At 32.2% G+C, this 25,123-nt stretch overlaps 1 long non-coding RNA gene across 4 annotated transcripts in view; it reads right to left on the bottom strand.

Annotated features, from left to right (window-relative positions):
• The window catches only part of LOC140696583 (uncharacterized), a 395,510-nt gene that overhangs the window by 38,854 nt on the left and 331,533 nt on the right, over positions 1-25,123 (bottom strand). For 2 of the 4 annotated variants that reach the window (XR_012073070.1, XR_012073073.1), the window contains exon 6: positions 2,966-3,102. The exons of 1 other annotated variant lie outside the window; for it this stretch is intronic. This is a non-coding gene — a long non-coding RNA (uncharacterized lncRNA). Of the gene's footprint in view, positions 1-2,965; positions 3,103-17,007; positions 17,107-25,123 lie in introns of all 4 variants that reach the window. One more of the 4 variants, XR_012073072.1, reaches the window with a different exon arrangement.

The raw sequence follows: 25,123 nt of genomic DNA on the forward strand, positions 1-25,123 counted from the left end.
TGTAATGCAGTTTGGTCTAAAGTAATTGGAACATAATTAGCCTGGGAGAATAGAGATTTAGAATCTAGTCTTATATATATATATATATATATATATATATATATATATATATATATCACTAATTATATAGTTAATATTGAGCAAATAATTAAACTGGGTTCAAATCCCCTCATGTTAAAATTAGGAGGTTGGACTCTGATTTTTAGGAAAACTATATTTTTGAAATACTGTGATTATGAGAGCATGTGCCTTCTGTTCAAATAATTATATATTTCCAAGGCTGTAGTGTTAATTTTATGACATATTGTTAGTTTATAGCTACTATGAGAACAAATTTTTGATAAAGAGCATCATATCTACACACAGCATTGTTTCTGAGGAGATACAATCGATTTTATGGCCATCTGCTTTATGATGTAGATTTAGAAAATGCAATTTTGCAAAAAGTATAGCTTGCATACAATAGCAAAGTGCCATTGTGTTTGAAAAATAATACCTTTATGTGGTTATTTTGTTCTAAACACTGTGCAGGGTTGCACTATATTTTCCACCAAGCTGATACACGTGTTACTTACACCTGCTTATACATTCCAGCCATAAGTGCCTGCTATTGTCAATGACTCTCTCTGAACGTAATAAAAAATATAAAATGCATCCATCAAATAATCACCTAAGTATGCTATTAAAACTAAATGAGGTCATCTCTTAGTTACACTTAGGAAGACACAAGGCTGCATATTCATCCTATCTGAGGCAACTTGGCAAAATAACATTTCATTGCATGACCACTATTATATTAACAGAAGAACTTTTAAGTGGGTAAAATATTTTTGAAAACTTACTTACTATAAGAAAGGATGACCTAGATGGCTTCTCTCCTGGCTTTTACAGGAAATGTACAATATTACATTTGGCTAATAGAAGATGAAATGAAGTTGACAAACTGAATATAACAAAAGCAAACAAAATCTCAGTAGTCTTTTAAAAGATATATGCTACCACAGCAAAGCAAGACATGAATCTAACTAGATTCCAAGCATATTCTGTCATATTACTGTAGTTATGAATCTTTATAATTCATAATGAGGGTATAGAATTTGAAATTACTTTTTATCTGAATGGATGCTATTAATTACTACAAAAAGGGAAAATTGAATCTTGGTAACTACTATTGGTTTAATTTTTGCATGTAAATCGTTTTGTCTACTAAAGAAGTTAGACTAAAGCTTTCACGCCCTTGAAACTCAATTCCTTGGTTAATTTTAATACATGTTTTACAATCGGTTTACTTGTATTTATTTTGACCTTCACAATAGTCAGATAGGTGAACTTTTAATAAACCAATTAAGCAAATGAAGACATTCAAGACAGTACATGAGACTTGCCAAAATGCAACTTGTTAGAGATAGCACTGAGGTTCTTCCATGTGGGAAGAGGAGGAATAAGAGTGTATTACAAATCCTATTAAAAATGTTATCTATATGTTCTGTAGCTGTTGTCATGCTGAAAATTCTATGGAATTGAGCACAACTGCATGGATCATTCCACAACAAAAAACAATGTTTTCTTCAAGTTATGTTCTTTTACTTAATTGCCAAACCCTTATGGATCACCTGCTGTTTACAAGGTCATATTATAAATCCTGTGGCTATAAAGATGAACAAAATATAATCAATCTGCCAAGAAGCCAAAATAACAATCTGAATTTATATTATTTCTACATATGTTATTTGATTTTATCTTTCCAACAACACATTTTGCTCATTGGAAAAATGAAAAAAACAAAGATTCAGAGGAGATAAATTATCTATTATCTTTTAAGAGTTAAATGCAGACTCAAGAATCACAACTTGAACCTCTATCTTTCTTGTAATTAAAATGCATTTTCTACTATGTAATTTAGCTTGCTAGGCTGTTGATGTTACAGATACTTATAGACTATGTTGGTTTTATATATTTCTGTTAAGGAAATGCAATCAATGAAATGCTATAAGTAGCTCTGCCTCTAAAAAAAGGAACCAAAATTAAGTTATTTGTTTTATAAAGGATTAAGAAAAATTAGTTCATCTAAATCAAATTTAAAATATTTTACTTAATTTGGCTTTGGCTTATCAAAATTGAATTTTAGAAATTAAATTTAATAAATATTATTAATATTCAATACATATTATTAAATAAGTATCCATTATATCTAAGAGCTTTGGTACTGGTTGGGGCAGAATGCAAAGGGATAAACAAAAGTAATAAGAATTTGTACCATAACTTAAAACAGCATTCAATTGTGCTGAACTGAGTATTATTTGTATGATTCAATAAATCTTAACTATGATTAGTTGTATAATTATGGCATGGCATAAACTCATCAGCAGAAGTAAAATTTCTTAGTACATTTTGGTATGAAAAAATTATTATCAGAGAACATTACTTATTAGACATTATTTTTAAAATGGGAGTAAGTGACCTTATCTTAACTGTAGGTGTAACTTTTACTGATTGAACCTTTCTCTGATGATTGAATTTAAATGGATATTACAGCAAATAATATATTGTCTGACCTTCTCAATTCTCTTTCTTGACCTCCTCCTTTCTTTTAAACTTCTCATGTAAAATGCAATTTGGACATAGTGCATAAAAGAAATTCCAGTACCTTCACCTTAACTAAAATACCATTGTAATAGCAGTAAAACAAATTCAATGTTGTTGGCATTGTCTTTCTAATGATGTATCTCTCTATGTGGAAGCTACAGTATCCATATTGAAGTACAAAGGTTAGATATGTCAGTAAATTATGTGTCATCTTTTGGAATAATCTAGTTATTGCCAGAAATCACCATGATAGAGAAATTTTTAATTTAATACTTTTAGAAACCAAGCAGAAATCAAATATTATTTACTAATAGTATGTGAGGCACGGTGGGGTATATAAAGAATTATAAAGCAAGGTCTCATCTCTTAAGAAACTTACAGTCAATGTTCCAGGTAACACATGAACGTCTGAATAACAGTCTTCAAAAGTGGCTGCCACTTCACTCCCATAAGCCAGTGCCATTCCTCACATCAAGAGGTGGGCCTTATTTCTCTTTCCCTTGAATCTTGCCTGGTCTTGATAAAGAAAAAGTAAGAGAAATGATATTCTGGAACTATGGAGCCCAATCCTTAAGATGACTGGCCGCTTTTACTTCTATCTTGTGGAGTCCAGCCTCCCTGCTGGAGGAAGTCTAAGCTAGGTTACTGAATGATTAGAGGCTACGCTGTGTCCTGGGGATGAGCCAGATCATCCTCACGTTTCTCAACTTCCATTCTGCCTGCTTTAGCCGAGCTTACATCCCACCCAAGAGGTGAAATGTTAACAGGCAATTTTTCTATTATTATACTTTACACGGAAATAAACATTGAAAAAATGACTTTAAAAACACTCTATTTTTCACCAATATTATATGATAAAAACTTCTGGTTCCTATACACTCTATACAAAAGTCTCTTTTTAAATGCATATGTTTTTCTCTTCCTAAATAAAATTTCTCATTAACTTTATGATAAAGAAAGCTCCATGTATTAAAGTCATACATGTCAAGGTCCAAGTCTTTGAAATTGTCTATTCTAACAAAAAATCAGAATTTCAACATGTGTTTCCTATTTTCAGACTTAACAAAAATTTGTCTTAAGAAAAGCCAATACATATGTATCTCAATGTCATTTAAGAATGTTGCTTATAGTAAAACAGTCTAAAGATGCAAGAACTCAGGGAGCAATGAACCCACACACTGTGCTAACTCTTCTGCTAGAAGAAGCATGTAAGCACATCATCCATATCTAAGATGACAGGAGAAAATTCAGCCCAATGCATATAGGAGCATAGTAAGATGACACCAAAGGTGGAGTAGAAGTGGCAGAGTAGGATGTAAATCTTATATACTTTGGAGAAGAAGAAATAATACAACCAAATAAGTGCGTTCAAAGAGCAGGGAAAAAAATTAAGTAGAATTGGCTGATTCTTTTAAGTATTCACAACAGGTTGACATCAAAGGATATCAATTAAAGCTATTCAATCAAATGATAGATACCTAATAGTACTAATGTCCTTATAAAAGATACTATTGCGATGGTAACTAACTGAAGAGAAACAAAAACTTTTGAAAATGCCAAAATAATTTAAAAATCCAAAATGCAAGAAAAACCACACAGAAAAATAAAAATGTAATAAGTAGTAATAATATAAAAGATACTAAGACATAATTATAAATAAAATACTAATTAAATAAAAATACAAATGTGCTTAATTCACATATTAAAAACTTACGAATGTAAATTAGGCAGTGAAAACTTGATGAGGTATAAGATTTATGTATATATAGTAATAATATGTCTCCTCAAATTTTTTTTCAAAATTAGTAACAGGGAAAATACTGTCTGTAAAGTAGAGCAAACTGGAAGATACAAGTTTAAACGAATTAATAAAGTTAACATTACCAATAATTAGCCAAACCAATATTATGTGTCTCCTTACAAGAATATGTAGTTAGGAAAGAAAAACATCATATCTGTTGTATTTCTGCCAAAAATGTAGAAATCTAACCATGAGGAACCACTGAACAAACCTAACTGAGGAACAACATACAAAACATTGGTGGATACTGTTTAAATAAGTCCACATAAAACAAAACAAACAAACAAACAAACAAACAAGGGAAGTTTTAGGAAATACTCCCAATTAAAGAAACTAAAAAAGATAAAGGCTAAACTAAAAATCCAAGTACAAAGTGTGCTCTTGGACCAGAAAAAAATTTTAAATTTCCTCTTCTTCTTCATTACTTTTCCTATTTCTCTTTTTTTCCCCCTCTGTCCTCCTCCTCCTTCTCTTTCTCTTCCTTTTTTCTTCTTTATTTTACCTTTTTCTTCTTTATGTTCTTTTATCACAAATACTTTATTAAGGTAAATGGCATAACTGAAATAAAGTGTATATTATCTAACAGCATTATATCAGTATTATATCTCCTGATTTTGGTAATAGTACTGGAATATCGTTATCTTTAGTCAATACACACTGGAAGGATAGTCTTTTTCAACAAATTGTTTTGGGGAAATTGTGTATTCAAATGAAAAAGAACAAACCTTGACTTCAACCTCACACATTATGCAAAAATTAACTCAGAAGAAATCATAGATTGAAATTGAAAATGTAAAACTAGAAAACTTTTAGAAAATAGTTGAAAATCTTCATGACCTATGGTAGGTAAAGAGTTCTTAGACATGACTAAAAAGGTGATTCGTGAAATTTAAAAATAACAATGTATTATACGTTGTCAGCATTTAAAACTTTTGCTGCAAAGGACTCTGTTAAGAGAATGCAAAGACAAGCCACAGACTGCAAGAAAATAACTGCAAATCTCATATTTCAAGACAAAAGACCTGTATACAGAATGTGTAAAGAACTCCCTAAATTCAATAGTAAGGAAGACACTGCACTGAGGACATGTGGGTGGCAAATACAGACATGAAATTGTTCAACATTATTAGTCATTAAATATAAGCAAGTAAAATTTAAAGTGCTATATAATTACACATCTCTTTGAATGGCTGGAAAAAAAAAACCTGTCTCATATATTGTTGGAGGGTGTAAAATCTTACAGCCACTCTAGATAGCAGTTTGGAAGTTTCATATAAAGTTAAACGTTCACTTGCTGATGATCCAGCATATTCCTGGATATTTATCCTAGAGAAATAAAAACTTATTTTCACACAAAAGAAATCTATACATGAATATGCAAAGCAGCTTTCATTGTATTAGCTCCAAACTGAAAACAACTCAAATGTCCTTCAAAAGGGTTAATGATTAAGCAGATTGTGATATATTCATATCATGACTGCTATTCAGCAATAAAAAATAATAGACAATTGAAACATGCAAACACTTTGATATACTGCAAAAGAATATACTGAGGGAAAACAGTAAAAGCCAATCTCAAAGGATTACATGTGATTCCATTTAATAATCACATGAATGTCAATTCCATGATTTTAACAATGTGTTACAGTTATGTAAGATATTATCATTGCTAAAGGGGTGAAGGACATACAGAAACTTTCTGCATTCTTTTTACAACTTTGAGTCTTAAAACATTTGAAAACTAAAAAAAAGAAAGTATAAAGGGGGAAATACTTATATGTATTTGTGCTGAAAAGGTTTTTGATAAAAAATAGCCATTTTTGATTAAAAAATAAATAGGAATTTGCACACACACACACACACCCAGTCCTAAAATCCCCATTTTACTAAATGAAGAAATACTTTACTAAAATAAGGCCATCATTCAAGACAGTATAAGAATGCCCCACTAACTCCATGATAATTAATTTTTTTTGTACATTGTCCAATGCAGCCAGAAAAGAGGAAACAATTAGAGGCATAATAACCTGAATGAAAATTATTTTTATTTGCAGGTGATATGACAGTTTATCTAGATAAACTCAGAAAATCAATGATGAGACTAACACAATGGTAAACAAGTAGTTAAAGTTTCTAAAATTAACACATAAAAGTCAGTAGCTTTCATATGTACAAATGGCCAATTAGAATATATAATGGAAAAGAGAGCTCCATCATAAAAGAAAATAAGATTATGTACTTTCCAATAAACTTAAAAATGGTTTTGAGAAACTTACAACAGAAAATCTTTGAAAACACTAAAAAAAAAACCCAAAGTTATCTTTAAAAAATAACTTATGTTCTTAGATATAACAGAACATTACAAAAATTCAATTATTCCCAATTAATACAAAATTCCAATACAACAATTATTTTTGGAGATATAACTTCTATATTAAAATACATAGGGAACAAAATACTCAAGAAAAGCTAGGAAGATTCTTAAAAAAAAATCAGTGAGAGGAAACTAGGCTTACCAGATAATAAAACATACTTTGAAGCCTCAAGAATCAAAGTAGTATGAAACTGACAGATGAATAGTCAGATTAGTGGAAAATACATCAAGAGAGTTCAAAAACAGATTCCAGTATATAATAAAATTTTAGTGACATGAAGGTTACAGGCCACATTAATGAGGAGGAGAAAACACTAAGAAAGAGTGTTGGGACAATTTGACAGAAGTTTGAGAAAACATAAACAGGGACCTATATTTCAAATTATTCAGCCACAAATCTCCAAAGGGATCAGAGATCTAGATGTTAAATTTTTGAAAAGTATACCAGAAAACAGGGAAAAACCTCTCTAATTTTGACTTAAAATCCAGTTGTACTAAAAAAAAAATTTATTTGATTATACACACAACAACAATCAGAAGACCAAAACCAAAAGGCAAATAACAAAACCAAAAGACAAATGACAAATCAGAAGAAAATATTTGTATTATATATAAGAGATAAAAGACTAATCTCCTTGAGTTATAAAGAACTCTAACATTGAGAAGAAAAGACCACACATCTGAAAGAAAAATGAAAGAGGCTATGAACAAATATTTTGGAAAAAATATATGCTCAAATGGCTCTTAAACATATGAAAAATACTCAATTTCATTCATAATAAGAGAAATAAAAATCAAAACAATGCTAAATATTATTTGTTGCCTATAACATATTAAAAAAACCCTGAATGCTCTATGCAAAGTCTTTGAGAAAATCTTTTATTCTTTGCTGATGGAATTCAAAATAGAATTCCTTTTATAGAAGAAATTAGGCCATACTCACCAAAGTCATGTATTCCTATACAAATATATTGTAAATGCAAAGTTTATTTGACATATAATGATATACATTACAACATATGTAAATCATGTATCTACATATAGATACAAACACGTAAGTGTATATATACTTTCTATCTCGGTCCATTGAAAGGGACTAGAAGAAAAAACACCAAGGAGAATAAGCACATTTAGATCTATACTGAAGGGACCATTACGTAAACTCAAAAAGAAAAAAAAAATCTATGGATGCATAATAATATTTCAAAGCAAGTGATGAGGGAAGGAAGGAGGAAGGAATGAAGGAAGGAAAAAAGACTGACATAATTAGGAAATCACTCATTTGAAGATCTTAATATGACAACTGATTCAGGCAAAGATCATCAATGGATGCAAAATCATTGGATAAAGGTAGTTGTGGAAAGGTTATCTGCAAGATTTCAAAGTATCAGCACATGTATTACTTATTATGGGAGGAAACAGCTTTTGAAATGGAGATGTGATATATACCACCTTAATCAAATAATCATTTTTAGCATCACTAATAATGAAACATACTGATATTATTTGCTTCTGGAAGTGATGAAGTAAGAAGTATGCTTCATCACCTATGTAGAACCTTCCCAAAAATGTGTAACTTGCATTTAATCATAGGAAACCAACCACAACACGCAGACTGTGTGACATACTAAGTGACCCAGATTCTCAAAAATGTTGAAAATATGAAAGACAAAACTAATTGGGGGACTAGTGTAGGTCAAAGACACTAAATAATCATAACTATAATCCTTGTTTGGTTTCTGTAGAGGTGCTGAAGGTGGGAAGGGAGTTGAGGCTTTTGACCAAGGCACCACTGAAACAATTATCAAAATAAGAACATAAGCTCTATATTAGTAATGTAATTTTATGAAATTTTGGATGTGATATTGAGGTTTTACAGAAGACCATCCTTTTCCTTAAGAGATATTTGCTGTTTACATTCAATGGTGCATTGCCATAATATCTTTAACTTAATTTCAATGGTTGAAATTGACAGAAAATGAGAAATATTAAGGAATCAATATTAACATTGGCTAGACTGAGGTAAACAATATATTAAGTGTCTAATCAATACTCTTTCAAAGTTTATAAATTTGAAAAATTTTTAAACAGTTGGGAAAATTCAAATGTAATATGTATTAAAACCTTTCAAAATTTGGTGTTGTTTTGATTTTGATAGTCATTGGATTGAAATCAAAAATATTCAAATGATAATCATCATTAAGAATAATCTAAAATTGGAGGTATTATATAATAACAAACTGTGAGATTATCTTGATTCTGTTTCAATAGTCTGCAATATTTTTTCAAAGTAGATATACATTTCATAAAAATGACATTAGTATTCAGACTACAATTTTTTGAATTGTAAATTATTAATGTACTTATAAAATGTTACATTTTAATTATATGTTGCATATTAATTTAGAAAACATTTTTCATCAGAAATTTTCTGAGTTTTTCCATGTAAAGTTTTGCAAACATGTTTTTCATAGTAAATAAGAATCTATTAGTCAAAATACTTAGGCAATATTGAAATTACAAAGGCAAGTTTTATATACTTTTCAAAGTAAACTGCATTTTATGCAGAATATATGTTATTACAAAATAATATATATAATTAAATATTTTCCCAATATTTATACCTTTTGATTTTGTTGCATTATGGTACCCTCTATGAAGAATTCCTTGTTTGTTAGTAATTGAGCAAATCAAAATTTATTTCATTGTAATTCTAAAATGTGAAATTTATTGTTTTACTACATGTAGAAATATCCAAAGTGCTCAGTGAACATCAATTTGTGTTCTGTAATTGTAATATTTTTCTGTAGAGTTAAATGTTTCAATATTCCTTGGACATGATATAAATGGGTTTCCATTTCCTATTATTCAAGATCTCCTGGCCTGATAATTTTTAAAATGTTGATGATTGACTTTTTTAAACTTATGGGCTTCTGGAACATGAACATGAACATACACACACACACACACACTGCATAGTATTGTCATACTGTCCATTCTAAATAAATTAGAATTGTTCCAGACATGTTTTATTCACACATGACCTCTTAATTATTCTGTGTATTACCTATATATATTAAATGTATGATAAAGTTAAGGATCCTTAGAGAAGGACATTAACTTGGATTATTTGTGTGGGCCCTAAATACAATTCTTGATTCTCTGAGGTGAGCACAAATCTACCAACACCTTGATTCAGACTTCTGACCTCTGGGACTGTGAAAAAATGAATTTCTGTTGTTTTAAGCCATCCAGTTTTTAGTCAACTTATAGCCGCCCTAGGAAACTTATAGAAATAGGTAACCTAACCAGGATAGCAAAAACAAAATGATACAAAATCAGTGAACATGATGATAAACTAATAGAAGCTGCCCAATCTGGAGAACAGAGAGAAAGATGATTGAAGAAAAATAAACAAGGATTCAGATTATTTGGACAATATCAAGCATTCTAACATATGTATAATTTGGGGTCCCAGAAAGCAAAAACAGATAAAAGAACAAGATTTTTTGAAGAAGCAAATATCTGAAAACTCCACAAATTTGGTTTAAAAATTACAGATTCAAAAAGCTCAATAAACTCTAGGAGGGTAAACATAGAAAGAATGACACCTGTACATATTTAAACTATTAAGAGTGAGGTCAAAATAAAAAATCTTAAAAGCAGAGAGAAAAACATGATACACTGCATACTTGGTTTTGACTCATCAAACTATACATTTAAAATATAAATTTTATAATATGTAACTCAATAAAAATTAAATTTCACTCAATAAAACTGTCATAAACGTATTCTTCAAACATTCTAAGTTTTTGTAATTAATAAACTTTCTCACATGGCAACAATCAATCAACATAATTTAATGAGTACCACAAATGTATATGCAAAGAAGTTTGCCTTGTGAACATAAGAGGAAATGTATTAGTTATCTCTTACATTCAAGGGACTTAAATATTATTTTCTCTATTGATCTTATTTTAATCCTCTCAAGGAGGAAGGAACTGCTTTTAGTGTGCAACTCCTGTATGACAAGTTTAGAGTCTTTACATGCATGATTAAGTTAACATCGACTTTTTTAAAAAGTGCAATATATAATAAACATGATATATATAGATACGTATGGTTTCATAATATTAATGAACCTGTCGATGGTTAGATAGAAAGCAGAAAAACTGGAGTTTGCATTGGAGTTTCAAAGTGTGCGGTTTTCCTTTGTTTTTGGTTTTTTTCCCCTTAAATATGAGAATAAAGATCCCTTTGTTCACATAACTTAACTATTAAGACCCAGAACTGAGACCATCTATACTGACTTGGCTTAACTGTTTGCTTCTGGAAATTATTCTAAACCAATTTATCTGGACAAGCAGTTTACTTCTTAGCAAAAATCTCCCCTAGCAGGAAAATATATTGCTCGTCTGGTCAAACAACTCACTTTTCAAACACCAATTTACTTATTAGGGCTTACTTCAAGTTTTCCGATGCTATGTATTCCAACAGTAAACAGTGTAACATAGATTTTTCCCATCCTAGTTACCTAGTCTAGCTCAGACCCCAAAACCCTATAAATACTACCCACTGACTGGCCCATCCTGAAAAACTTTGAATACTCTTTCAATGACATGTTCTCTCTTGCTGTAGTAGGCAGTTCTTATAGGACAAACTTTGACTCAGTCTTCTATTTAAAACGCATGAGAATTTTCCTTTCTGTTTGGTCTCTGAGAATGTGATTCAAGGATGCATTCTATTACCAAAATTTCCATCCACTGGATTTGCTGGGTCTTCAATTTCAGACAGCCAACCATTGGCACAGGAGCCCAAGCCATGAGGTGCACCAGCAGCATATATAATGAACCTTTGCCATTTTTTCATGATTTCTTCTTATTTTAATTGTACCTCCTCTAGGTCAGATTCTAGCTTAAAAAAAAAAAACCCCACATATTTCACATTTTAACTCTAATTTTTGTATTTCTAAGTGGCAAAAATTTACCAAAGGTAATTTTAAATTACAGTAGGATTTGGGGTCTTTCAATATATACAAAATTGTTCCTCTGAGAGGTTTCTTAAAATCAAAAGGGGACAAAATTCCAAACATCTAATAATCTCCATTGTTTGATTGGTATGAGGAATATCCCTAGTATTTCCCTTAAACAAAACAACTCTCTGCAAATGTAAAATTCATCTTTTCATATTTTTCCACATAGTTACTTGACCCTAAAAACTTTTAATCCACTCTTGCTCTTCTATTATATGCCCCTCCAGTCTTCCTATACTCCTCTTTTTAACCCACTGCCCTTTAGTTCCAACCAACCAGAAATGCACAGAAGATAAACTGTCTCTTAAAGTTAATGCCAATTCAGAACAGAGCAAGCCCATTATAATTGATTTTAAGTTTTGATCTCAGTCTGAGCTGAGAACATTGCTACAGACTTTTAAAGTACAGATATGATAGAAAGAAATGTGCAGATCAGTGTAGAAGAGATCTAGAAGTATATAATCAAGGGTCATCTGATATGTATCAGTTAGTTCATGTGTTGTCAGGAACCTCAAATGCAAAAAATTATACAGGAAGGAAATAATGAAGGTGATCTAAGAAACTCGGATTTGTTTCATTATTTTGCATATGAATATCTCATTTTTCCAGCACTATTTATTGAAAAGACTATTCATCTAGTCATTCTGCACTGAACTGCCTTTCACCTTTGTTTAAAAAAGAAAATCAGCTGATTATATTTATGTGAGTCTATTTCTGGCTTCTGTTGCCTTGATCCATGGGTCTATACCTCACCAGTACAACACTGTTTTGGTTACTGTATATGGATAGTAAAACACACATTTTAATCCTAACTTTCCCACAGATTAAAACTCTATTCATTTATTTTATTGAAGTTTTCCCACACAATGTTTGCATATTTAATTCTTCCCTGCCTGGTTTCCTTAGGTGGAAATTGGTTATTAAGGTTAGCCTGTGTTCCCAGGATGTACTGTGTAAAACTGAACCAAAAGGAACTGTCCTTCACTTTAGAAGATGAGTGGGAACATATTGAAAACATTTGCAAGCAATGGTAGGACCATATGGTGGGGAGGAAGGGAAGAAGAGGGAAGGAGCCTTAGTGGGGCATTGTGAGAAAAAGAGGTAGGTGTAATTTAGCATGTGCAATATGGACAAGAAGAGGAATAGTACTGTGGTAAAATATTTTACTCTCCTGACATCTTCTCTCTTCCAAGGTTAATCTATTGATGTCTAACTAAGCAAGTTCATAGTGTGGAAGAACATAAGACACATAGGATGCAACAAATTATTAGAGTAACATTTTAACCAGAGTTATTTTCCTTATGTAAAAAAAGACTCATGAAGTATAAAAGCTAAGATTTTAAATGGTACTTTTTTTTTGACAAACATAGAAACCAGATTGCAGAGCTAAAGTCCTTCTGTTCCCCTGATAAACGTCCCTTTACAGAGATTTGGCTCGCAGATGGCCATTCTATCTTCATCACCCACTTCCTCAAAAGAAATAATACTAGCGGGTAAGTTTTTTTCTCTTCTAACCTGAATATATTTAGCTTTCTTTTGCAGTACTTCACACTGGGAGTCTAACTCTGAGTCAAGCTGGAACAGCCTCATCTCATTCATTTTGCATGAGCCTCTTCTATTTTTTTTAATTAATCTTATAGCAATTTGGAAATATTTCTGCAATCATATCACTTTTATGATGAATTATTTTGTAATAATTTTCAGAGAAACAATTACAAATGTGCCCCCCTCTTTTTTTTTCCTTTTAGGCCTATTCTCTTAAATTAGCATAGGTTGAGTTTGAGCACAAACTCTCATTTTTGCTGAGTTAGTATCTTCAACTTGGACAAATTTAGTCCCTGCACGGTCTTTTTCTTACTTATTGTGTAGTTTTTAAAAAATACATTTTTTTTTATGATTCTAGGAATTTCAAATTGCTATAATTTTAAAATCAATGTACATTGGATAGCCATTGGTTATGGACCCCTCTTAAGTGTGCTGTATATGCATGTATTCGCTAAGTTGCTTGCATCATCAGGCAAGCAGACTATATACCTAATCCTACTGATTTTAAAACTCTGTGGAGATATCACAAGATGGCCAAATAAAATAAATTGCTGTGCTATGATATAAAACTCTAGTAGTGTACTGTTCGTAGCTGTTGCAGAGTGTCCTGTTACCATCAGGATTTTAAAAGTCATGAAAGATACAGCTCACCTGAAATACATACTTGGATCAGGGGACCTTTATTTATTTAGATGTGCTCTCTCTTCTGGAGTCTTCCCGTTTTGTTTATTTCTTCTTCTTTCGTTCTTTCTTTCATCCCTCCTTTCCTTTTCCCTCCCTCCCTTTCTTCTTCCCATGTATTTTTCTCTACAGAAATGAAATATAAAAAATACATTTGCAGTTCTAAACTGGATATTAATAGCTCTTAGCTTAGAATTACATTGGATGTCACTGTTTGTTCTCTTCTGATGGCCTGTTCACAAATTCAGAACTGTATAGACTGAGCCAGAGATATATTTAGAGTAAATTCAATATGTAGGACACATGTATGAGCACACACATACACATACACACCAAGAAATGTTAACTGGGACACGCCAAACATTGTTCCTAAGATAACTGTAACCAAAATGAAGATATCTACAATCTCTGAGATATGTACTTTAATGATATAGTTACCTTAGTAAATCTTTCAGAAATATCAAATTTTGGTCTCTAAAATTTTGGTTCCATGAATGGAAACCATAGTTGATTTGTTACATTGCCTACTGGAAAAGGATGCTCTACAGTATTAGATTTAGAAGCACTAAAAAATTCTTCCTGGTTTATCATTTCAGTGGTTACATCATTTTTCTACAATGAAGATATACATTTATTTCATAGCATTGATACATTTTCTTGGACTGTTGGAACTGTGTTTATCAATAGGTCATGTCATGTCTTTGAAGAATCAATTAATATAATACCTACTATAAAGACATACATAAAACAATAGAGGGTTTCTCTAATCAGGAATAGCAATTCCACGAATACTTCTATATGCACATTAGAAACATGCCTTTATAGTTGTTTTGATCTTAAGCCAATTTAGGTAATTTTTTAAAGAATAAATATATATATTATATTATTGCTTAACATAATTTAGTCTTATGATTCACTTCATCACCTGCCCTCAAGCCCTAGTGAAAATTTTAGTGCCTATGACCTGAATTCTGATCTTGAATTTTCAAAAGAAATTTAAGTGACTCAAACAGAGGTTAAAGGATTTATTCAGTTCTGTGAAATAGAGCATCTGAAGATGAAGTAGCTTCCTAACTGAAGCAGTCAGAGTTTTGACAGGATAAGGAAGAGTTGAGCAGCTGCCTTCATGGTTTTGATTTAGACAGCAATTTTTTAAATAAAATTCATGGTTGCAGGTCATACCTTTTCTCTGAGGTTACACTAACCATCAGAACAGTTTTGCCAGAATTATTTTTGTAAGCCTTGCGGTTTATAAGCTAGTCAAATTTCCTGAAGCAGGGAAGAGAGAAAAAAGGAAAAGACAGTGAACGTACAGGGGCTGGGAAGGGTGAAGAGACAAAGGCTAGAAGGCAAGATGGAAAATGATGATACTCTATCATGTTTGTTTACTAATTTTGCAACTTATATTTTGGCCCTCTGCTGCCAAGTGTTGATAGAGACTTCCGTGGAATACTGCCCATGTTGATTTAATCAATGGATTTATGTGTGGTGGGATAGTTTATTGAATGGTAAGGGTGATGTGGCCAATAAAGATACCACCTGAGAATTGCAACCTGTAATCACAAGTTTTCAGTAGAATTATCTAGTCAGAAAAAAAAAATCATCATATGGGGGAATTACTTTGCTATGTCAATCTCACTTGTATTAAACACACACACACACACAGACTTCCAATTTATACGTAAGCTTTTACCCTTTTTAAAAACTGCACTGAAGGGAGGAAAGAGAGGAACACTCCGAGGGAAGTGGGAAACTTTTTTTTCTTTCTTCAAGAGGAAGGCAACTAAAGGGAGCTTCCTAGAATTGATCTGTGATTTGTCATGATGGAAGGTCCTCGCCATCCTTAGCTAAGAAATGGAAACTTCATGAGCCACAGACAGAGATGTGACCTCAAAGACTCAGGAAGGGAGGGTACATTGGGTAATGTATTTACAAGTTAACCCACTTCAAAAAGTCTCCTTTAAAAGGAGTATTGATATATAATTAAAATTTGTCATTTAGTTATCTTGCTAAATATTAAGAATTTATCATTTTTTTGGTATTTTGTCTTTCTCTAAACAATGGCAGGTAGTTTTTATGGAGAGGATATTATGTCATTTTATTTACAGAATTTATTACTACTTGATATATATGTGGTATATATGGTAAATGGTAAATGCCATATATATATATATCAAGCAGTAGTATATTTACATTTATTTTTTACATATATAGAAAATATATATTCTATAAATATATAGTAATATAGTATTCTATAATAAGTTACATAAAACATAGATATATTTATATATATATTTGCTGTTAATCTCTTTGGATTAAAATGTGAGGTCCAGGGATCAGAGTTTTTGTTTATTTTTTTTTACTGCTGTATTCCTAGGACACATTGTAGTGATTCAATAAATATTTTTTGAATTAATTAATAGTAATAAAAATATCTTGATCACGCTACATGCATCACATCCAAGATTTATCTAAATGAAAACAAACAACGCACAGCATTTTCTTGTGTATTAAAAATGTGTGGATGCTTCAGATAAAACTCCAGATTATTTTTTCAGGATGGATCATTTCAGGAGAAAAATATACTGATTGTATTGGGACTTCAAAATGTCTCAGAGTGTTTCATGTATTCTCAAAATACCTGAGAAATCTACTGCACAATCAGAGCCCTGCATCAGGTACTGGGAATACAAAGATTCTAAGTTAGAATCTATGTCAAACAATGGTCCTAAAATTGTCTCAAAGGAATTAAGTAATCTGTGAAAAAAGAACTATAAGTGAACTGTTATCATATTTTATCGCCTTCAAGTCAACATGCTGAAAAATAATATGGATACTACAAATGGCTGAAAGCAGGTCTTTGTAAGAAAATGTCTATCAAAATTGCTGTTTATACTCAGAGAGAAAGAGATCTCTGGTGTCTCTCTTCTTGCAACATATCATTCTTACTGGGTTAAGGCCTCACTCTTATGACTTAACCTTTCTTACCTCTGTATAGGTAGGCCCTGATTCCAATTCCAGTCACATTGAGGGTTAGGGCTTTGACATACGAATTTTAGTAGAGCACAATTCAGTTCATAACATATTCTGTGATGAAAATTAAAACAGTTAAATAAATATTTATCCACTTCTGCTCTAACTTGCTCCCAATACACATATAGGAGAATGGAAAGTCTTCTCTGTGATACTGGGGCAACCTATATTTTCTGACATGAGGGCTTTTTTTTTCCAGTACAAGAATCAACAGGGTTACCCTGCAACAAACCCCACTCATGCAGGACACACACTCATGTTTAAAACAGCCCAAGTCTTCAGACTTTAAAGCCTGTTTTTAGTTTATGAACCACAAGAATGTGTTATTTATTGAAAAATTAAGAAAAAAATAATAACCTCTCTAAAAGGGTTGTAAGTAAGAACTAGATCTATTTCCCACTAGTTATTATTGAGCAAATGGCTACCAAAATATACTCAGGACAATTAGACAGGGTATTAGGCTGTGCTACAGAAACAGAGATTCTAAATCTTGGTGGCTTAACATAGCAAAGATGTGTTTCTCTCTGAAAACCTAGTGTGAGTTAAGTAACAATGTAGATCATATATCCATCTGGTAACATAAGAATTCAGATATCTTCTATATTTTGATGCCTCCATTATAGGGCATTAAAAAGTTGCTGGGGAAAAGGAACAGAGAACATGAAAGATTCATCACTCTCAAGTACTTAAGACCAGAGGTGATATGTTTTTACTTTCTTCTCTACATACAACTAATTCATAGCTCCAATTTAATTACAATAGAAGCAAGAATAAATATGGAAACATACAGAACATTTGGGGCACTCTACAATCTGTGTCATTCTGGGTTCATTTTAACTGCAAATGCCATACTATATTTAATAAAAGGAATCATCTCTACTAAACCACTAATGTAATAGGGTTTGTAGATATTCCTCAATCATTTCAATCAAGATGTCCCTCTAAAATAAAAGTCACAAAATACATTTCTAATAATGTTATTACCACTTAGTCTATGGTCATCCATACAACAAAAGCTATTATTTCCTAATAGCGATAAACTTGAACCAAAGGGAATTCCAGACACTAGAACTGAAGTCAGCGAACACATGCCTGATAGTCAGTCTAAATAAACTGGTTATCCCAATAGTGATAAGATTCAAAAAGATCCCTTCCAGGGTCACAGGAATAGAGTATCATGTGGAGAGAGCCTTGCCATGAAAAACTTGGGTTAGGATGATATCAGCAAAGGAAGAAGAGTTTTTTGTTGATGTTTTTGTTGCTTTGGTGTAATCTGATTTTTGCTTGCTTTTTTGTTTACAATTTATTAGCAATTTTGTGAAAGTATTTTTAAAGGATGGGGTATTTTAATTAAGTGACTCAATTTTATTTTTTGTTCAATTTCCTTTAAGAACCAGTTACATACTACAGTGACTAGAGTGCATTTATTCCAAATTAGTTTTACCTTCACAAAGAAAAATTATAACTATTACTACTCTCAAAACTTCCTTTGTTATTGGTCTCTAAAGGATTGGTTCCAAAGCATTAACGAGCTTCAGAATCATTTAATCATCTTGGTTAAATACAGATTGCTGGGGTCTACACTAGAATTTCTGATTCACTTGGCCTAGGGTGGGGCCTGCGAATTTGCAGTGGCAACAAGCTACCAGGTAATGCTGATACTGCTGGTCTGGGGACCACACTTAGAGAATAACATTTCCAAATTACAATGATATACTTATTCTTTAAGTTTCTGTAAATCAGCTGATTCTGGTAGATGACATGTTCTTTCAAGAAAGGGACCATTTGTTATTTATTCTTTTAATCTTGGCACCTAACAGACATGTTGGAACGTAACAGATACTGGATAAGTTTTTAATGAATAAATAACGATCCTTATATCATCATATTTAAATAAATGTGGTTAACCCTAAAGTTGATTTCAGTTATTTAAAATAATAGATGAGAAACCAAGGTTCCCACTGTACTATGGTTTGTTCATCAAGCTAATCCCCAACTTTATGCTTCTTCATAAACTGAAGGTGAATCATCTGCAGCTTCATCATGATAATCTACCAACTATAAGCTATTAGGATCAACAGCTCGGAAAGGATGCTGGAAAGGATGAAAGCAGTACTTGATAAAAGAAGGAGCTTGTGGCAATGCAATCTCAACATAGGTCTTAGACAAACCGACAGGGAGCCTTGAAGTCTGGAAAGTCCTCCAGAGATTTACCAAGTTGCATAGAAGGGGCTGAGTCCCATATTAAGTAGTCATTAAATTTAGGCTGCCCCTGAGAAGGAAGAGTACCTTGGGCAAGGTAGTTATCTCTATTTAAGGACAATCCAGAGACCTGGGAATAAATCTTTCTCTGTGTGTGTGTGTGTAAAATGTTCAGCAATATATATAAAATTCTTATTTAATATCAATATAGTTATGATTTAATAATATAAGTTTAATATATGTAATTAGTAATTAATGTTCAGATATGTATCTTTAATTGTTCCCTGACTACATTTTAAGTAACTTCAAGGAAGGACAATGCTTTGTATTACTTACCATTGTCTTTACAAAAACTATTATTGTTCATTGGCTACCAAAATACTGAAAATCAAAAACCTGATACATTCCTTTTAAGCAAAAGGATATTAAGAAATTAACATTGATTTTTTAAAGCTATTAAAGCCCTCATGGAAATAGTTTAAATCTGAAACATTCTTACACTTGTTTGATGTCATATTGTCTGTCAAATCAGTGATTTTTTTTTTATTTCTACCTGGAGTTACCATTAGTTGGGGGTGGATAATGGTGTTAAAAAAGAAGTGTCTTGTAGGCACTGAGAAAATAACCTAATAGCACAAGGAAATATATACAAGATCTTATGGTAGCTCACAGAGAAAAAAAATGTGACAATGAATATACATATGTTCATGTATAACTGAAAAATTGTGCTCTACACTGGAATTTGACACAGCATTGTAAATGATTATAAGTCAATAAAAAATGCTTTTAAAAAAGATGGGAAAATAAAAAAGAAAATAAGCTATTTCAGGTGCCTACATTAAGTGGGCAATATGATGGCTTTAGATAAAAAGGAGACTGAAACTTCTCAAAGTTCAGGCACATTAGATAGAAGAATATGAATAGTAGATCATTACAGGGAACGAAAGTTGTAGAATTAAGAAGCAACACTATCGATTATCACTCAATAGCAAAAACGAAGGAGGATGTTGGGCATTACATCCTGACTATTTGGACATCAGCAGGATTAGATGGACTGTATTTCAGTATGCCTATTAGTGTAATTGGGAAGTGTCAAAACAAATGGCTCCATATGGAGGTAGGTGTAAATATATTTCCTATAGTAACACTTAACTCATTTACTTATCACTTAGACTCTTTATTCACTTACCAGCCTATGGTTATGGGATGTGTACTACCTACTGAAAACATTAATAATTATATGGAAAATGGTTTTATGCATAGGTGAACAGAGATACCTCTGGATATAAAAATAATAATTTTAGTGTTTTCTAAAAAATATTTTCATATATCTTTATTTCTGTTGTTGTTCTTAATCTAAAACAAATAAATCAAACATTACAAATCTTCCCTGATTCAAGTTCTCATCTTCTGCATGGACTACTGTAACATTATTTTAACTAACAATCTATATTCCACTTTAATGTAAGCCCTGTGTGGACTCTGGAGTACACAGATTGTATCTTATGATTATCCATGTTCAAAATGTTCAACAGATCTTCATTGTCAATATGACATTAAAATATTTTGTTTTAAAGTACTTTATGCTCTCATGACTCATCATTCCCTTAACCCTTAATTTCACTTAATCTTCTACTGCGGTCATGCCAATGTCATGCCATATCATTCTTTTGCTCTTTTATAGCTCTTTTTTTGTTGGTGGTGTTTCTAATACTTGCTCTGCCAAAAATGTTTTCTCTATCTTTTTCCCCTCCAAGTGAATGGCCACTCATGCTTTCTGAACCTATCCCAGATGTTGTCTTTTCACTGTGATAATCTCGTACGTTCCGAGGCCTGTGCAGGCAAGCCTACCCCACATCCCCACCCCAATGCATTGCCGTGGCATGCTGTACATATCACTCCTGTAACAGATATGTTTGCTTTGCCCTGTATATCTTAAGTTCTTCAAGATCACGACCATGTTTTACCTATCTCTGGATCCCTTAGGCCTATAGTTATTGCCACCATCTGAGCACATCATATGTGTTTATTGAGCTAACATCATGCAGAACACTGAAAGTCTATAATCTAATACAGTTTGATTAATTCAGCCTGTACACAGCAATTACAATATTCCTCAGAAGTAAAATTGTACACTTATTCTTGTTATTCTTGATTAAAACCTTCAGTAGCATACGTGTTTCTCTGGGAAGGAGTGTATTTCTAAGCAGTGGGCAGTAATAGTAAACTGCAAAGTAAGATAAAATTGAAAATAAAGGAGGGGTAGGGCTTGTGGCTCAATAAAAATTCAACAAACATTCCTTGAGAGTCAGTTCCATTTAAGGCATTGTGCTCATTTCTAGTAGAACTTAAGTCTCTGCCTTTAATATGCCTATAAGAGACCTGATAGGGAGTGAAATCAGGCTTCTCAAATAGAAGAAAGTATATTTTTAAAAGGCCTGACATTGGCAGGCAATGCAAAAAATGATTCCAAAACTATGAAGAAAATAAGCAGTCATTTAACTTTTTTATAATGTGTACCTTCATTTATGAAATATTTTTAAATGTTAAGTGAATAGGTAGTTGTGACAATTTTAATTTATAATATAATGATCAAATAAAGCTTTAAATATGCATATATCAGGAAGATAGCATAGGTTAAAGTTAAACAAGATTAATTTATATCAACCTCAGTCATCTCAAATAAAAATATAAAATACCCTCTACCGTATATCTAAAGTTATGACAAATCGTTATTGTATTTAACGTTAATTATTTTATTTTACAGCAAAACAAAGAAGTAGCAGACAGGCAATTCTAGACATAAGAACATTCTTTTTTTAAAATTCTCTTTGAAGCAGGAGTTTAATTATGAGGAGATAACTGGAAGTGTTATGACCTGACTTCAAATTAATATTTGATTAAATTTCACAACACAGCATGGAGCTGTAACTGGAATGAACATTTGATGAAATTAAAATTACTTAGTAATAGATATTAAGCTAAGTAACTACTAAATTGCTTATTTCTTAGGATGTAATATCAGGTGCCAGAGGAATAGTATAAATTTTCCACAAGCACAACCCTGGTAGACTTTCATAAATTCGGGATTGTGTGGTTGAACAACTCTTAATCTCAATTTATATTGGCTATATCCCTTCAGACATGTGATGATGTTTTATAAACTTCTGTAAATCACTAGTGGTACTAAAAACACAAGTTGTTCATGTTCTTGATCTACATTTCTGAAGGCTAAAGGGAGGAAAGGTATATTGAAATCAGTTAAGCGCTAAAGGAAAACAAAAACAGAAGTATATCCTTTAGTATTTGTGAATGTGAAAGAAACAGATACGTGAGAAACATTTGGAAGACAGGCATCCTGGGGCAGGGGTAGAAGTCCTAATCAATATTTGGTAACAGACATCTTTAGTGGAAGATAAGGTTGAGAGGGAGAAAAGAAGCTGGGCTGAGAATTCAATTGCAATTCAAATTGTTAGGTTCAAGACACTGGTTAAATGTAATAGAGAACATGGTGAATGCACTAACAAAAATACAATTTATAATGTATTTCAAAAATATGGAGATACCTCACTCTATGAGCAAGAGAAGAGCAATACCTTTAAGGAGGGAGTTACCTTTGAGACAGTCTCAAAAGCACCGGTTCAGACATCAGTAGTGATGAACAGGATAAATACCAGGAACCAGGCTTTTGGCTAGAACAAGGACTTTGGGTGATGAGCCCTGGGAACTTATTCTGGAGAGCTGAGTTTTGATCTTCACTCCACCAACTATCTATTGAATTATGGATGAGTCACTTAGCCCTTCAAGACCTAGTTTTCTCAGGGATGCACAGGAGAAATTAAACTAGATAATCTTTAAGATCATCCTTGTTCTAAAATGCTCTGATCTAAGAACACATTGGTTCCTGCTTTAAATGGCCTAGAATGCTAAAGTTGATTTTTTTTTTTACATTTGTAGGCCATTGAAAATCACTGAAAGTTTTCTAATCAAGGTAGTAGTATGACTAAAGTTATACATTTGGATGATTAATCTACTGAGGACACATAGGATTAATTTCTGTGGGAGGATCACTTAGAATCTCTAACGCTCCTAGGTGAAGGACTGGCAGAGGGAATCTACTATAGAAGCTGAAATCATAAGACCTGTCCTCACGATTAATTAACACCAATGGGAGAGGGAAAACAACACCACCACCAACAACAACAAACAAAATAAAACAAAACAAAACAAACAAAACAAAACAAAACAAAACATGTCTTCCAGCCTTGGTATCCAAGAGAATTTTTACCAGACCAAGCTAGGAAAGCTTTATATATAAGGATCAGTGCAAGACTTTGGAATGAAGCTGGTCAACTGGCAACTGGAAATTAAGGCTTAGATTTTTGCTTTCAAGATATGGACCTGAAGAGGGCTTGCAAACTCAAATGCTTACAGGAACTACTGCATTAACAGGCTCTGTTCAAAACAATAAAGTCATGGGGAATGTAACACCCTGAAAAATATGTCTTTCTGAAGGAGGTAGCTGCCAATCAGCTTCAACAGATCGGTGTCCTTGTGAGTACAGACCCTGCTTTTCTAAGATAAGCCAGAAATTTAGATGGTTTTCCTTTGAAAAGTGTTGATAAGAAAAGTAACTCAATAAAATTAAGTAACTGTGGGGAATAAACAAAATGGGATGCTAAACCACATTGGTATACAGACTGCTGGATATAATTTTGGGACAGCTATAATAACCTTTTAAGCATGAGCAGAAAGATAGAAATGACCAAAATTGTGGGAAAGGACAGACAATTTCAAAAGAAAAAAGTTAAGGAGAGAAGTCTAAGAAAAGATCCTCAAATAATTTTTATACTTAAAAAGTCAAGTAAAAGAAAACAGTAGTATCTATATATAGTAAGTCTGCCAGAAATGAGAAAATATGAACCTTACTCAAAGAGAATGGACGATAAAGGGACAAGACTAGACACAGTGTCTGTTGGCAGGAGGAATTAACAATTACACAGCAGAAGACATGCTAGTTGACTGAGAAGATAAGGTGAAAGTGGGAGGGTACAAATTACTTGCACTTTTCTTTACATAATCTCTATTTTTTTCATTTTATGTTTTTAAAAAATCTACGTTGTTACTCAACATACTTATTGGATTGAACAGTGTGCTGAATATATCTGCTTTTTCATCCACACACCTGGAGATGTTTAGTGCAATTGGGAAGTTACCATCCATTACAAGAAGACAACATGGACACAAAGACGTAGAGGTTCATTTGTATCATCAGGTAGACAAGTCCACAGTTGTGGCTTCACTGAAACATGTATGAGAGAAAGAGGAAAATAAGTTTGATGTAATGTTTAGGAGATATTTTAAAGTGTTCCCACAACCATGCTTTATTCCCTAACTCTGAGAATGCATTAAAGAGCAAGTGGCTACCTTGCTGAACACTTCTCAGTCTCCACTGGTAAGAAATCAAGAGTCTTTATTGTTGATAAGCTCTATATCTTCTTTGAAAAGAAACAGCTCCTAGAACAGATAGTTGACTGCAAGATTTTGCCACATTTCTAAGATATTCTTTGTAAGTCACCAACAGTTGTATTTAGTTTTGTCTGTGAGGAAAGAGCAGTGAGTGCATGATGAATCAGACATCATTAACTGTAATTTAAGAAAAATCAAATACAATAATTTCTTACATTGCAGTAATAAGATATTAGAAAGGCTTTCATTTGAAAAGATTTTCCAAATGTGCAAAGGATTGTCAAGGAAGTGTTAGAACATGACAGTAATGAATACTAAGGTGAGTGACAAAAATTGAAATATATATGAGTGTGTACACTTGTAAGTGTGTGTGTGGTATAATTTGTATTTGGAACACACT

This window comes from Vicugna pacos, chromosome 5 (assembly GCF_048564905.1).
Source record: "Vicugna pacos chromosome 5, VicPac4, whole genome shotgun sequence".
NCBI classification, from domain to species: Eukaryota; Metazoa; Chordata; class Mammalia; order Artiodactyla; family Camelidae; genus Vicugna; species Vicugna pacos.